Here is a 13,735-nt window from a genome sequence, read left to right on the forward strand (position 1 = left end):
GGCATGCTGCAGTCCATGGGGTCGCAAAGAGATGGACACGACTGAGCGACTGAACTGACTGACTGAAACTAGTGAATAAGAAATAAGCTCAAATAATTTCACACACAAATAATTCTTGCAGTCGGAGATTGTAAGGAAATGATCATACACCAGTTGAATGAAGAATCCCTGGCAATATTTTGAAACACACATGTCACAGATGTGTAAAACATGTCTTTGTACAGTATAAGTTCTTATACAATGCAAGTATTTGCATAGCAGATTTAAGTATGTGTGTGCATAGCTATATATAAAATGATATAAGCATTTATTTCCTAGTTCTGTCCATGAAAGAGCCTAGAAGGCAAGATATGCTGAGCACAACTGACACCCAGTCTTGGTTTCTAATACCATTTCCCATTAAAAGGAATCAAGGCCAATTAAGAGAAAGCAAGGAAGTGCTTAGAAAGGAAAGAGAGAAAATGAAGGAGTTCTGTCTGAAGGGTAAAGAAGCCAGCCTGAAGCTGTTTCCACTGACCAAATGTGGGTCAACAGGGCAAGAATGAATTTTAACTCATTGAAAAAAAGGTAATCCATGAAGAGTCTGGTGATAGATAGGAAGAAGGGAGGATTCTTCTCAGTCTGGTGCTGACTGATAAGTGTGGAAGGAGTGGAAGGGTGAAAAATTATTATTTTGTAATGACGATAGTATACAGGTCAGGAAGCAACAGTTAGAACTGGACATGGAACAGACTGGTTCCAAATAGGATAAGGAGTACGTCAAGGCTGTATATTGTCACCCTGCTTATTTAACTTATATGCAGAGTTCATCATGAGAAACGCTGGGCTGGAAGAAGCACAAGCTGGAATCAAGATGGCCAGGAGAAATATCAATAACTTCAAATATGCAGATGACACCATCCTTATGGCAGAAAGTAAAGAAGAACTAAAGAGCCTCTTGATGAAAGTGAGAGAGGAGAGTGAAAAAGTTGGCTTAAAGCTCAACATTCAGAAAACGAAGATCATGGCATCCGGTCCCATCACTTCACGGCAGATAGATGGGGAAACAGTGTCAGACTTTATTTTTCTGGGCTCCAAAATCACTGCAGATGGTGATTGCAGCCATGAAATTAAAAGACGCTTGCTCCTTAGAACAAAAGCTAAGACCAACCTAGACAGCATATTAAAAAACAGAGACATTACTTTGCCAACAAAGGTCCGTCTAGTCAAGGCTATGGTTTTTCCAGTAGTCATGTATGGATGTGAGAGTTGGACCATAAAGAAAGCTGAGTGCCAAAGAATTGATGCTTTTGAACTGTGGTGTTGGAGAAGACTCTTGAGAGTCCCTTGGACTGCAAGGAGATCCAACCAGTCCATCCTAAAGGAGATCAGTCCTGGGTGTTCATTGGAAGGACTGATGTTGAAGCTGAACTCCAATACTTTGGCCACCTGATGCAAAGATCTGACTCATTGGAAAAGACCCTGATGCTGGGAAAGATTGAGGGCAGGAGGAGAAGAGGACGACAGAGGATGAGATGGTTGGATGGCATCACTGACTCGATGGACGTGAGTTTAAGCAAGCTCCGGGAGCTGGTGATGGACAGGGAGGCCTGGCGTGCTGCCCTCCATGGGGTTGCAAAGAGCAGACATGACTAAGCGGCTGAGCTGAACTGAACTGAGGGCACCTTAATGCCCCAACCGGTGCCTGCATAATGGAGGAGCTGGCAGCTCCTTGACTAAGTGAGCACACGAACGTCACCAGTGAGCAGCCGGCTGACCTCACGTCTTCCGGTCGTGACACCTGAGAAGCACACATGATTTAAGTAGTGTTCTAGTTGTCACACAGGACTTGAATCATGAGGAACTGTTAGTCAAACAGAAGGTTCTACTTAAACAAACACCTCTGTTCTTCAAAAAACGTCAGTTATAAAAGACAAAGGTTGAGGACATCTTCAAGATTAAAGATTAAATGAGATTAAAAGAGATAAATACAATATGTGATTATAAACTGGACTTTGTATGCAAGAAAAAAATGCTATTAAAGGATGTGTTAGGGTTCTCCAAGAAACAGAGCCAATAGAGTATTGTATACACAGAGAAAGAGATTTATCATAAGCAATTGGCTCATGTGACGTGGAGGCAAATCTAAAGTCCACAGGGTAGGCCAGCAGGCTTGACATCCAGAAGAGGCTCTGTTCCGATCAGAGAATTCTCTCTTCCTTACGGGAGGCTGGTCTGTTTTGTTCTATTTGGGCTTTCAATTGATTGAATAAGACCCATCCGCATTATGGAGGGCAGTCTGCTTTACTCAAAGCCCATAGATTGAAATGTTAATCAAAAACATCTTCATAGAGACACCCAGAATAACGTCCGAATGGCCAAATATCTGGACGTCAGTATGCATCTCCTTAAACCATACTTAAACCCCAAATAAAAACAATAGCAAGGTCATACTTGCAGCTACTATTTTACAACTATCCTGTGTACGATGCAAAACACAATCAACCTTTCCTTAGAAGAGGATTCACAGTTCCTGAGTGGTGTTTATTCTACTCCTTGTCACCCTGTAACTTAAATACTGTGAAATAAATTTAATACATCATGTTATATAAAGGGGTTAAGAGGGAAGAGAATAAAGATACTTGTTTTATACACACACACTTCCCCACAAACATATTATTAGTAGGGGAACAAAACAAGGAAGAAACAGCATATTACTAATCACAGAACAAAACAAGACTGACGATTACAGTCTTCCTTTCTGTAGCTGGTCACGTGGCCTCATCACCACTGCCTTCAGCCATGTCCCAGAAAGGAGTTGCAGTGCTTTTGTGGCTGTCTGTATGGCACAGAGCCGTCTAAAGCAGGCCCGAGTCTCGTCTTCTCTGTCTGCCGGTCTTAGGGGCTCCTCGTGGGCCACTGCTGCAGGCTGAGAGAGGGGGCGGTGGAGTAGGAGGGGCTCGGGCGTGTGAGCCGCCTCCGCACAGAGCGGAGCTGCGCCTTCAGCACCTGCTCAGTCCCAGTCGCACGCTTGTCACTTCCTTCTGATGATGGAGTGTTGCCGTGCGCTCGTAACTTTATGGAGAACAAACTGCTTTACCCAGAGTTCACCGATTTAAACAGTAATCTTATCCCACAGCACCATCACAGACAGACTTAGAAGAGTGTTTGACTTAATATCTGGGCACTCTGTGGTCCAGGCAAGTTGACACGTAAAATTAGCCATCACAAAGGACATCAAACGGTTGACACATCAGAAAAGGGACCATGCGTGCATGCTCAGTCACTCAGTCATGTCTGACTCTTTTATGACCCTATGGACTCACTGCAGCCCGACAGGCTCCCCTGTTCGTGGGCTTCTCCAGGCAAGAATACTGGAATGGAGAGCCATTTCCTCCTCCAGTGGATCTTCCCAACCCAGGTATTGAACCCATGTCTCCAACGTTAGTAGGTGATCTTTACCCCTGAGCCATCTGGGAAGCCCAAATGGACTGTAGATTATTTTATCAATATCAAACTTTCTGAATTTGATAACTATACTGAGGTTACTTAAGAGAATTTTTGGGAAAAGCACTCTGAACTACTAGGGTTTCCCTGGTGGCTCAGACAGTAAAGAATCTGCCTACAGTACGGGTGACCTGAGTTTTATCCTTGGGTTTGGAAGATCCCTTGGAGGAGGGCATGGCAACCCGCTCCAGTATTCTTGCCTGGAGAATCTGGTGGACAGAGGAGCCTGGTGGGCCACAGCCCATGGGGGTCACAGAGAGTCGGACATGAGTGAGCGACTAACACTTATACTTTTCATTCTGAACTGCTAAAGGGTAGGATGCATGTTGTGTGCAAACGACTCTGAAGTAGATCATAAGTAATGTGTGTGTGTGTATGAATGTATGAGTAAGACAGAAGACAAATGTAGCAGAATGTTAAAAATTAATGATTATGAATATGGGAATTGGCTGTTTTTGCAGCTTTGGATTTTGAAACCACTTTAAAATAAAAAGAAAAATTTAAATGATAGGGTACATTATTAAGAGGCACAGACAATCTGTACCTTTTTCATGGCAACGTAATTGTGCTCATAATTGCTCACCTTGGCATCAGGAAAATGGGATACCCACTTCATCTTTGAAACAAAAAGAGGGGACGCAGGGGCGCACCTGCTCTCGAGCTGTGGTGTCTATGAGTCCCTCTAGAGCCCTCCGGGACCTCTCTTCCACATCACAGAAGTGGGGTCAGAGCATGGCTGCGTAGAAGAAAACACAGTGAAAGCTGAAATGGAGAGAGGCTGGGCCAAGGCAGGATGACTTTAGTTTCTTTGATCTCCAGCATTCATGGCATTAAATTAGATAGTTCATCATGAATTAAAATTAACACTTTTAGAAGGTGGGATTGTGCTTGAAAAACGAGTTGGCAGCAGCCCTGTGAAAGTTTATAGCTGTAAGCACAGATTCCTGCAGTCTGATACGTGATTCACGGCTGCCGCATTTTAAGTGCTAATGGAAACGAGATTGGCACTCTTAGCATGTAGTCTGGAAAATAGAAAAAGGAAAGGGTGTTGATAAAGTCCTTTCTCACAATAGAATTAAATGCAGAGATGACAGTAGACTTCGTCAAAGATGCAGAAGCTTGATACAGCCAGCAGAAACAAGACCGGGAGCCGACTGTGGCTCAGATCATGAGCTCCTTATCCCCAAATTCAGACTGAAATTGAAGAAGGTAGGGGAAACCATTAGATCATTCAGGTATGACCTAAATCAAATCCCTTACGATTATACAGTGGAAGTGAGAAATAGATTCAGGGTATTAGATCTGATAGAGTGCCAGAAGAACTATGGACGGAGGTTCATGACATTGTACAGGAGGCAGGGATCAAGACCATCCCCAAGAAAAAGAAATGCAAAAAGGGAAAATGGCTGTCTGAGGAGGCCTTACAAATAGCTGTGAAGAGAAGAGAAGCTAAAGGCAAAGGAGAAAAGGAAAGATAAACCCATTTGAATACAGAGTTCCAGAGAATAGCAAGGAGAGATAAGAAAGCCTTCCTCAGTGATCAGTGCAAAGCAATAGAGGAAAACAATAGAATGGGAAGGACTAGAGATCACGTCAAGAAAATTAGAGATACCAAGGGAACATTTCATGCAAAGATGGGCACAATAAAGGACAGAAATGGCATGGACCTAACAGAAGCAGAAGATACTAAGAAGAGGTGGCAAGAATACACAGAAGAACTATACAAAAAAGATCTTCATGACCCAGATAATCATGATGGTGTGATTATTCACCTAGAGCCAGACATCCTGGAATGTGAAGTCAAGTGAGCCTTAGGAAGCATCACTACAAACAAAGCTAATGGAGGTGATAGAATTCAGCTGAGCTGTTTCAAATCCTAAAAGATGATGCTGTGAAAGTGCTGCACTCAGTATGCCAACAAATTTGGAAAACTCAGCAGTGGCCACAGGACTGGAAAAGGTCAGTTTTCATTCCAATTCCAAAGAAAGGCAATGCCACAGAATGCTCAAACTACCGCACAATTGCACTCATCTCACACGCTAGTAAAGTAATGCTAAAAATTCACCAAGCCAGGTTTCAACAGTACATGAACCATGAACTTCCAGATGTTCAAGCTGGATTTAGAAAAGGCAGAGGAACCAGAGATCAAATTGCCAACATCTGTTGCATCATCGAAAAAGCAAGAGAGTTCCAGAAAAACATCTCTTTCTGCTTTATTGACTACACCAAAGCCTTTGACTGTGTGGATCACAGTAAACTGTGGAAAATTCTTGAAGTGATGAGAACACCCGACCACCTGACCTGCCTCCTGAGAAATCTGTATGCAGGTCAAGAAGCAACGGTTAGAACTGGACATGGAACAACAGACTGGTTCCAAATCGGGAAAGGAGTATGTCAAGGCTGTATATTGTCACCCTACTTATTTAACTTGTATGCAAAGTACATCATGAGAAACGCTGGGCTGGATGAAGCACAAGCTGAAATCAAGATTGCCGGGAGAAATATCAATAACCTCAGATATGCAGATGACACCACCCTTACGGCAGAAAGTGAAGAAGAACTAAAGAGCCTCTTGATGAAAGTGAGAGAGGAGAGTGAAAAAGTTGGCTTAAAGCTCAACATTCAGAAAACGAAGATCATGGCATTCAGTCCCATCACTTCATGGCAAATAGGTGGGGAAACAGTGGCAGACTTTATTTGGTTCCAAATATTGGTTTGGAATATTGGTTCCAAATATTTGGTTCCAATTTATTGTTCCAAAATCACTGCAGATGGTGACTGCAGCCATGGAATTAAAAGACGCTTACTCCTTGGAAGGAAAATTATGACCAACCTAGACAGCATATTCAAAAGCAGAGACATTACTTTGTCAACAAAGGTCTGTCTAGTCAAGGCTATGGTTTTTCCAGTGGTCATGTATGGATGTGAGAGTTGGACTGTGAAGAAAGCTGAGCACCAAAGAATTGATGCTTTTGAACTGTGGTGTTGGAGAAGACTCTTGAGAGTCCCTTGGACTGCAAGGAGATCCAACCAGTCCACCCTAAAGGAGATCAGTCCTGGGTGTTCTTTGGAAGGAGTGATGCTAAAGCTGAAACTCCAGTACTCTGGCCACCGGATGCTAAGAGCTGACTCATTAGAAGAGACCCTGAGGCTGGGAAAGATTGAGGGCAGCAGGAGAAGGGGACGACAGAGGATGAGATGGCTGGATGGCATCACTGACTCAGTGGATGTGCGTTTGGGTGGACTCCGGGAGTTGGTGGTGGACAGGGAGGCCTGGCGTGCTGTGGTGCACGGGGTCTGCAGGTCCCCACACAGGGCATGTTCTCCGCCTTCTGGTAGGCTGTGTGCTGCCCTTCCGTGCCTGGCCTCCGCGGACGTTGAGCTGGGGAGGTGCTTCCTCAGGCTCTTCTCCCTGCTTCTTTCTACCCTGCTGTTGCTGGCACCCTGGGCTGCTCCACCTGTCCGAGTGGCCCCCCGGACCCTGTGCTCCTTGATTTCAGAGTGGGTCTGCTCGCCAGGGCTTTGTACAGGATCGGCTCCAAGTAAGCCTTCAGAGTGTTTCTTCAGTTAGCAGACTGTGAGATCCCCTGGAGCAGGGCATGGCAACCCACTCCAGTGTTCTTGCCTGAAGCATCCCATGGACAGAAGAGCCTGGCATGGGGTCACAAAGAGCCGGACACGACTGAAGCGACTTAGGACGCACGGTCTCAGAGAGAACGGCGCCTACGTGACAGCCTTGAATAAGCAAGGAGAAGAGACAGGTCTTGCGGCCACAGTGGACACCAGCGCCCCTGGTATGGCAGTGAGTGCCCTGAGGTCGCCTTCTGGTCGGGCCCTCCAGGGCTGTGAGTCCGGGTGTTAACCGGCACTGAGGGGTTCAGAGTGGAGGAAGCCGCTTGATAAGAAACAAGGGACCAGATCTGCTGGTTTCGTTCCTGATGAGGAAGGAGGGAGAAAAGGAGAGAAGTCAGAAAGCTGATGTGAGACCAGGAAACAGGTGAGATGACAGCCTCCCGAGGGGTGGAGGGTGGGATCCAGGGTGTTCCCGCTTCCAGTTCCCTGTCTGTCGCTGCCATGCTTGCTGCCCTCTGCCTTCCCCAAAGTCTTCGCTCAAGTCTCTTGCGCTGAGGAAGGCTTTTTGCGTGTGTTTGGATTTTGTTTTTGTCTTCTGTTCCCTGGTGGCTCAGATGGTAAAGCATCTGCCCACAATGCGGGAGACCTGGGTTCAGTCCCTGGGTCGGGAAGATCTTCTGGAGAAGGAAATGGCAACCCACTCCTGTATTCTTGCCTGGAAAATCCCATGGATGTAGGAGCCTGGTGGGCTGCAGTCCATGGGGTCTCAAAGAATCAGACACGACTGAGCGACTTCACTTTCACTTTTGTCTCTTATAAAATGCAGAGAAGGACCCAAACTGTGCTTGGTTGGTTGCAGTACAGAACCGTGATGACCCTCAGTGCCTTGGAGGGAGCTGAGGGTGTCTGCTGAGGACCTCATGGAGCCCTGGGCTGGGGGGGCGTCTGACTTGCACAGGCTGAGGGTCTGCAGGACTCGGGCCCGTCAGTCTAGATTCTCTCAGGAGCTGGCTCCCTGCTGGTAACAGGGATCCGCCATATCAGCAAAAGAGCAGAAACGAACACAAAATGTGGCTAGCTAGTATTAGGATGGTGGGATTTCAGTCGTCCCATCCCTGAGCCTTTTTCTGTCACAGGTCCTAATAAAAGAAAAGTTTTAAAAAGAGGAAGGTGCCCACGATGTCGTGATGTGATCTTGCTCACACTGGCACTTGGAAATTAGAGATTAGTGTTGATGTGTTTACTACTGAAGGTGCTGGAAAGGGGAAGCTGAAACTAATTATTGAGGAATAGGGAATTGGGCCAGGTCTGAAACTCCTTTCTTTACCAAAAACAGGAACTTTTTCATTAACTTGTTAGTTTTTGTTTCTCTCTCTCTTTTAAATTGATGAGTTAATGTCTCAAGAAAAAAAAAATCGGTTAAGTATCTGAAAATTGGCAAAGTTTTGTGTTGACTGTGTTTAAAAGTTGTAGAAGTTGATAGTATTCTGTAGATCATAGATTTATAATAAATTATAGCTTCATTCTTTGTTTCATCTGCAATAGACTAGAAGTTTCTCTGCTTACTTTTGCATTCACAAGTAAATCTCAACGTTGTTTTTTATAATTGTTCTCTTTTCTTCTGAAATGAGAAAAAGTTGGAAAACCATTGACAGGGGCATGGTATACTACTGCTGTGTCTTGTATGTATGGCTGTTAATTAAGTGTTCCTTGTTGGGGCAGATAGGATTCAAGGTTGGGTCATCATGCTGCTGTGTGTTTTCTTCATTCTTCAATTTCGTGCACCTAGTTGTGGTTTTAATCACAGAAGATGATGTAAACCCCGCTGACATTTTACCAGCTTACAGCGGGCAATACAAATCAACAAGTGCGTGGAATACCTCTGTGTCCTTAATTAGTGCATTTTTCTTTTTGGGTTAAAGGTATCAAATGAGGATTGGTTTGCTTGGGGGAGCATGGAGTTAGGAAAAAGGGGAAGGTGGTGTGTTCTAATAGCTGAAGACAGAAAAGCTCAAGAGCGCAGCACAGCCAGCCTAAGGATAGGGAGTTCCTTCCTTGGGAACCTGGTGTTCCAAGCTGTTGAGTAGTTTCTTCACAGGAAAATGCTAGAGACCACTGCCCGATCGGGCACTGTTTTTTAGTTTTCATTTTGTCCAGTCTCTTTTTTCAGTCTGTCTTTGTTGTCCATTCTTTAAATATTTTAGTCCTTTTGATTGTCGTGTGCTGTGTTCAGTTGTGCCCAACTGTTTTGCCACCCTATGGACTACAGCTTGCCAGGCTCTGCCCGTGGGATCTTCCCAGCAAGAATACTGGGGTGGCTTGCCGTTTCGTCCTCCAGGGGATCTTCCTGACTGAACCTGCCTCTCTCACATCTCCTGCGTTGCAGGTGGACTCTTTCCCTCTGAGCCAGTGGAGAAGCCTTCAGATCCTTCTCCCTTGCTGTAGAGCTCACTTCATTGTCCGTTGTGTGTTTTAGCTGATTTCTGAGGCGTTTGACTCTTGTTTCAGGGCACTGCTTCTCTGGCAGAGACCATCTGCGCCCATTAGAAAGGCTATACAGAATCCTTTTTCCAGCCACAGGGCCTGAACACGCCCTTGTCTTCACCTCTGTCCTTTGGTCCTTCTCTCTGGCCCTTTCTAACCAGCATCCCATTGTTTATCACTTTCTGAGGGATCTGCTCCCTAAAACACCTCCCAGCCTTTCTTGTATTCCCTTTGTCCTTGGGCTTTCTAGTTCATCTGCCTTCCAAGCTGGAAAAAAGTTTCATAGGATTCTTTCCCATTTCCTCAATTCCTTCCCTTTAATCTCCATTTCTTGAAAACTATCTGTATCCATTACTTTTCAGGATATTATTTTGTTTTCCCACCCCCACCTTTGTACCTTGACCTCCCTGTGTAGATTGGAGGCTCGATTTATTTAATTTATTCATACAACTTTCATTTATTCATACAGCGGGAACTCAGGATCACAGGGAAGAGATTCGTTGGGCTGGGTATTTGGGATGCGGGAGGTGCTGGGAAGTGTGGAACTTTCTAGAACTCTCAGGGAAGACTGTTGTCCCAGCCTCTGTGTGTGTGCTTCAACCCAGAAGCTCTCTGACTCCCAGGCCCTGTTGTTTAGGGGTCTTCATGGACGTTTCTGTACAGGCATGCTGGATTGAATAATGGCCGTTGGTGATTAACTCACTGTCCAGCCCCACTCCTCTCCCCTGGGGTGGGAAAGCGGGCAGAGGGGTAGGTCGAGAGTCCTTGGTGTCTGGCACCGCCCCCTCCCTCAGTAACTTACAAGAGACTCTTATCACTCTCAGGAGATTCCTAAGCTTTTAGGACTAAGACCAAATATATATATTTATCAGTGTATCACAGAGTGACTACCCTGATGATCAGTTTTCAGTTGACATTTGTCTTTCCTTGGATTCTACACATTGTTCGTTTTCTAGCCCTTTCTCTGGCCCTTTTTCTCCTTGTGTCTTAACTCTTGGTCATCATCAAGACTTGCACTCTTTTTGTGATCTCCTGAAGAGTTTTCTTCTTAAAACTTTAGCCCTTGTCCCCTTCTAAAAACCTTGGGCATTGTAGGGGAGGAAAGAAAAATACTTTTTTCTTCACTCTTCTGAATTCTCAACTTGGATTCCTGTAACAGAAGACAATTAACAACAGAAAAGTATATAAATTGATTTCATCTAAGTTTTATGTTACTTCGCGGCCTTCACGAGGAAATAAAGACTTAGAGAAATGGTTAAACCTGAGCTTTTTAATAATAGGTTTGATGAAAAATGGAGCCTCATGGGAAAAGGGTGTGGGTCGTGAACTGGGGGAAACTTGGCAGATCCTGTTTGTTCCGATTCCTCTCTCTGTCCCTGACTTGAAAGGGAAGGATGCTCCTTTCCTCTGGGTGTGGGGGGAGGGCGCCCTTGCACAGGAGGGTCTGTGGCTGACTTCAGGGGAAGGTCAGAGAGTCCTTGCATACGCTGTTTCTCAGATTCCTTCGGCTTAAAATACTCACTCTACCAAGGTACTGTGCTTTGGGGTAGCATGTCATGAACCCCATCCACGTGCTGTCTGTGCAGAGCTGCGGTTCCTTGTCTAGAGCTCCCCACATGATAGCCCTTGGGATGGCATGCCGTAACTTCAAAATCAGTGTTGAAACTCCAAGCCTCCCCTTCCAGCTTTCCCTTTTAACTTCCCCTTTCAGCAGGATGCTGTCAGTAGCTACCATCCACCACAGTTTCTTGTACTTTAGATACGGGGTCACTGGGGGAAGATGGAGCAGAAGTTCAGTTAGTGTATCTCTGAAAGTGGGGAGCCCTGTCCTGGTTGCTTTTGTAGTCTCAGCTCCCAAGTCAGGTGTTCAGCAGATGCTTCTTGAAGTGAGTATTTCAGTGATTCTTTATACACACACACACACACACACAATTTTATTTATTTGTTTTTGACTGTGCTGGGTCTTCCTTGCTGTGGGCTTTTCTCTAGTTACAGTGCGTGAGCGTCTCATTGCCGTGGTTTGTCTGGTTGTGGACCACGAGCACAAGGGCTTCAGGAGGTGTGGCTCCCAGGCTTAGTTGCTCTGAGACAGGGGGACCCTCCCAGACCAGGAGTTGAACCCACGTCTCCTGCACTGGCAGGTGGATTCTTTGCCACTGAGCCACCAGGGAAGCCCTGTCTCAGGGAGTCTTGGCTCCATTGTTTCCCCTCCTTTCAGTTTCTGTCCGTGCGTGGACTAGGTCCTCGTCAGCACTCATCTAGTCTGTTGCAGTGACCTCCCAGCTTTTTGCACTCATCCCCCTTGCTGTGTCCACACGGCAGCATGCTACTGCTGGGGTAATTCTCCTGAAGCCGTAGCTGCTGTTACTTGTGGATTCAGTAGTTTTGATTCAATTAAAACTAGTCTGGTATTCTAGGTTTGGAATCAGTTCATTTCTTGTATCTATTTTATGTCATGCTTTTACTGTTTTTCCCACATGTTAGCTATAAGAGCTAATATTCTCTGGTAGGAAAATACTTATTCCTACTTATGCTTTTGATCCAACCCTTCTGGTCTGAAATCTCCCAGCCATTCTCTCGTCTTGGCTAGTTTAAATCCTGTACTTGTTGGCTACAGACCTAACACTTGGTTCAGGTGTTAGGAAGCACTTGGTAAATGTTTCTTAAACGAGTGAATGAGGACCAGTAGTTCTCAATAAGGCTGTCTGGTAGCTTCACATGATGCTGATATTCCCTTTAATATCTACAGACTCTGTAGTCTTTTCTATTAAATTCCATTTTCACAGCTTATTGCAAATTTAATAAGTAATTCACTGAATAAAATCTAGTATATGAGTGCCTTAGTTGTATACCAAGAAACCTACTTGAAATGGCTTCAGAAGCATTGTTCTCTTTATTTCTACTGTAATTGTAAAAGTGCTTTTAAATTAAGCCTTTCACTTTAGCATAAGTGAATCATTGGATCTAATAAAATGATTTCAGCACACGCTCTGTGCAATTACATGTGTGCAGCTTAGCAGAAACTATGGCAACAGAATAAAAAAATGTGTTGTTACTGATTCTTTTCCTCCGTGAGAGTGGGATGTTCCAAGTTAAATATCTCACAACCTAAAAAAAAAAAAAATTATAGATTATGTGCTTTACAAATTACATTTGATAATAGAATTGCCTAGAAAGTTAAGAAGCATTTATCAACCGTTTGTGGCTAAAATCCTAGGAAAAAATGCCAAAGATTAATGATACTTATCTTTGAGTGGTGGGACTGTGGGAGATTTTCAGGGTCTCTTTAGGCCTATTTATACTGTTTGTTTTCTTAAACTTTGAATGTGGATTATTTTATAGTAAAAAACAAAAATGCTTTTTGAATTTGGGAGAAAAGACAATGATCTTTTTAGTCTTAATTTATTATTTTAAAAGTCACGTCAGTCATATTTTCCCACAGTGCACGTATCTGCATTAATATTATAGGAGAAGCTGGAGGAGTCCACTTACAGTGTAAAGAAGTATTTTATAGTCATTGTATAATATAAGATTTTTCCTTTAAGAAGTGTTCATCAGGCTTTTCTAAAGAGAGTTTTTGTATTAATTGAAATTTATTAGAGTTGCAGCAAACATATTTTGGAAAAATCCATTTACTTCTTATAAAGGGTTTAGTTAATAGGATTAAAAGTGATTTCCTAACGAATAAGAATAAGTTATAGGAGAATAACACTAATCAAGAAGGGAAGGATTTTCTCTTTATAAATTTACTTAGTTTATCTTCACTGAGTCATGCAGGACCTTTCATTGTGGTGCAGATTCCTTAGTTGTGGCACAAGGCAGGTGGGCTCTTAGTCCCCCACTGGGACTGAGACTGTGTCCCCTGCATTTATAAGGCAGATTCTTAACCCCTGGGCCACCAAGGAAGTCCCAGGAAGGGATTTTCAGTGGGAGAGTTCCGAATATTTTAATAAGAAAAAAAAATTAGTTAAAATTGCTTTGTGAAACATTAAAATTATTCACACCTGTCCTTTCTAAATGATTAATATTGTATTAATGTAAAAAATCTTCAAATTCTTTTGATGAGCTACCTAAACTGATTAATAATAGAGATAGGCCTAAAGTAGACCTTGAAAAGTTCAGAAATGTTTATTGTTTTAGTTGATGTTTGCTAATATTTAATAACTCATATGATGTGGGCCTCAAAATGGAC

At 43.9% G+C, this 13,735-nt stretch overlaps 1 protein-coding gene across 5 annotated transcripts in view; it reads left to right on the top strand.

Annotated features, from left to right (window-relative positions):
* Nucleotides 1-13,735, top strand: part of RPS6KA5 (ribosomal protein S6 kinase A5) — a 195,892-nt gene that overhangs the window by 36,143 nt on the left and 146,014 nt on the right. The window contains exon 1 of one of the 5 annotated variants that reach the window (XM_044924607.2): nt 11,178-11,429. The exons of the other annotated variants lie outside the window; for them this stretch is intronic. The gene's annotated coding sequence lies outside the window, so the exon portion shown is untranslated. Of the gene's footprint in view, nt 1-11,177; nt 11,430-13,735 lie in introns of those variants that run through there. 5 annotated transcript variants of the gene reach the window in all.

Source organism: Bubalus bubalis, chromosome 11 (assembly GCF_019923935.1).
Source record: "Bubalus bubalis isolate 160015118507 breed Murrah chromosome 11, NDDB_SH_1, whole genome shotgun sequence".
NCBI classification, from domain to species: Eukaryota; Metazoa; Chordata; class Mammalia; order Artiodactyla; family Bovidae; genus Bubalus; species Bubalus bubalis.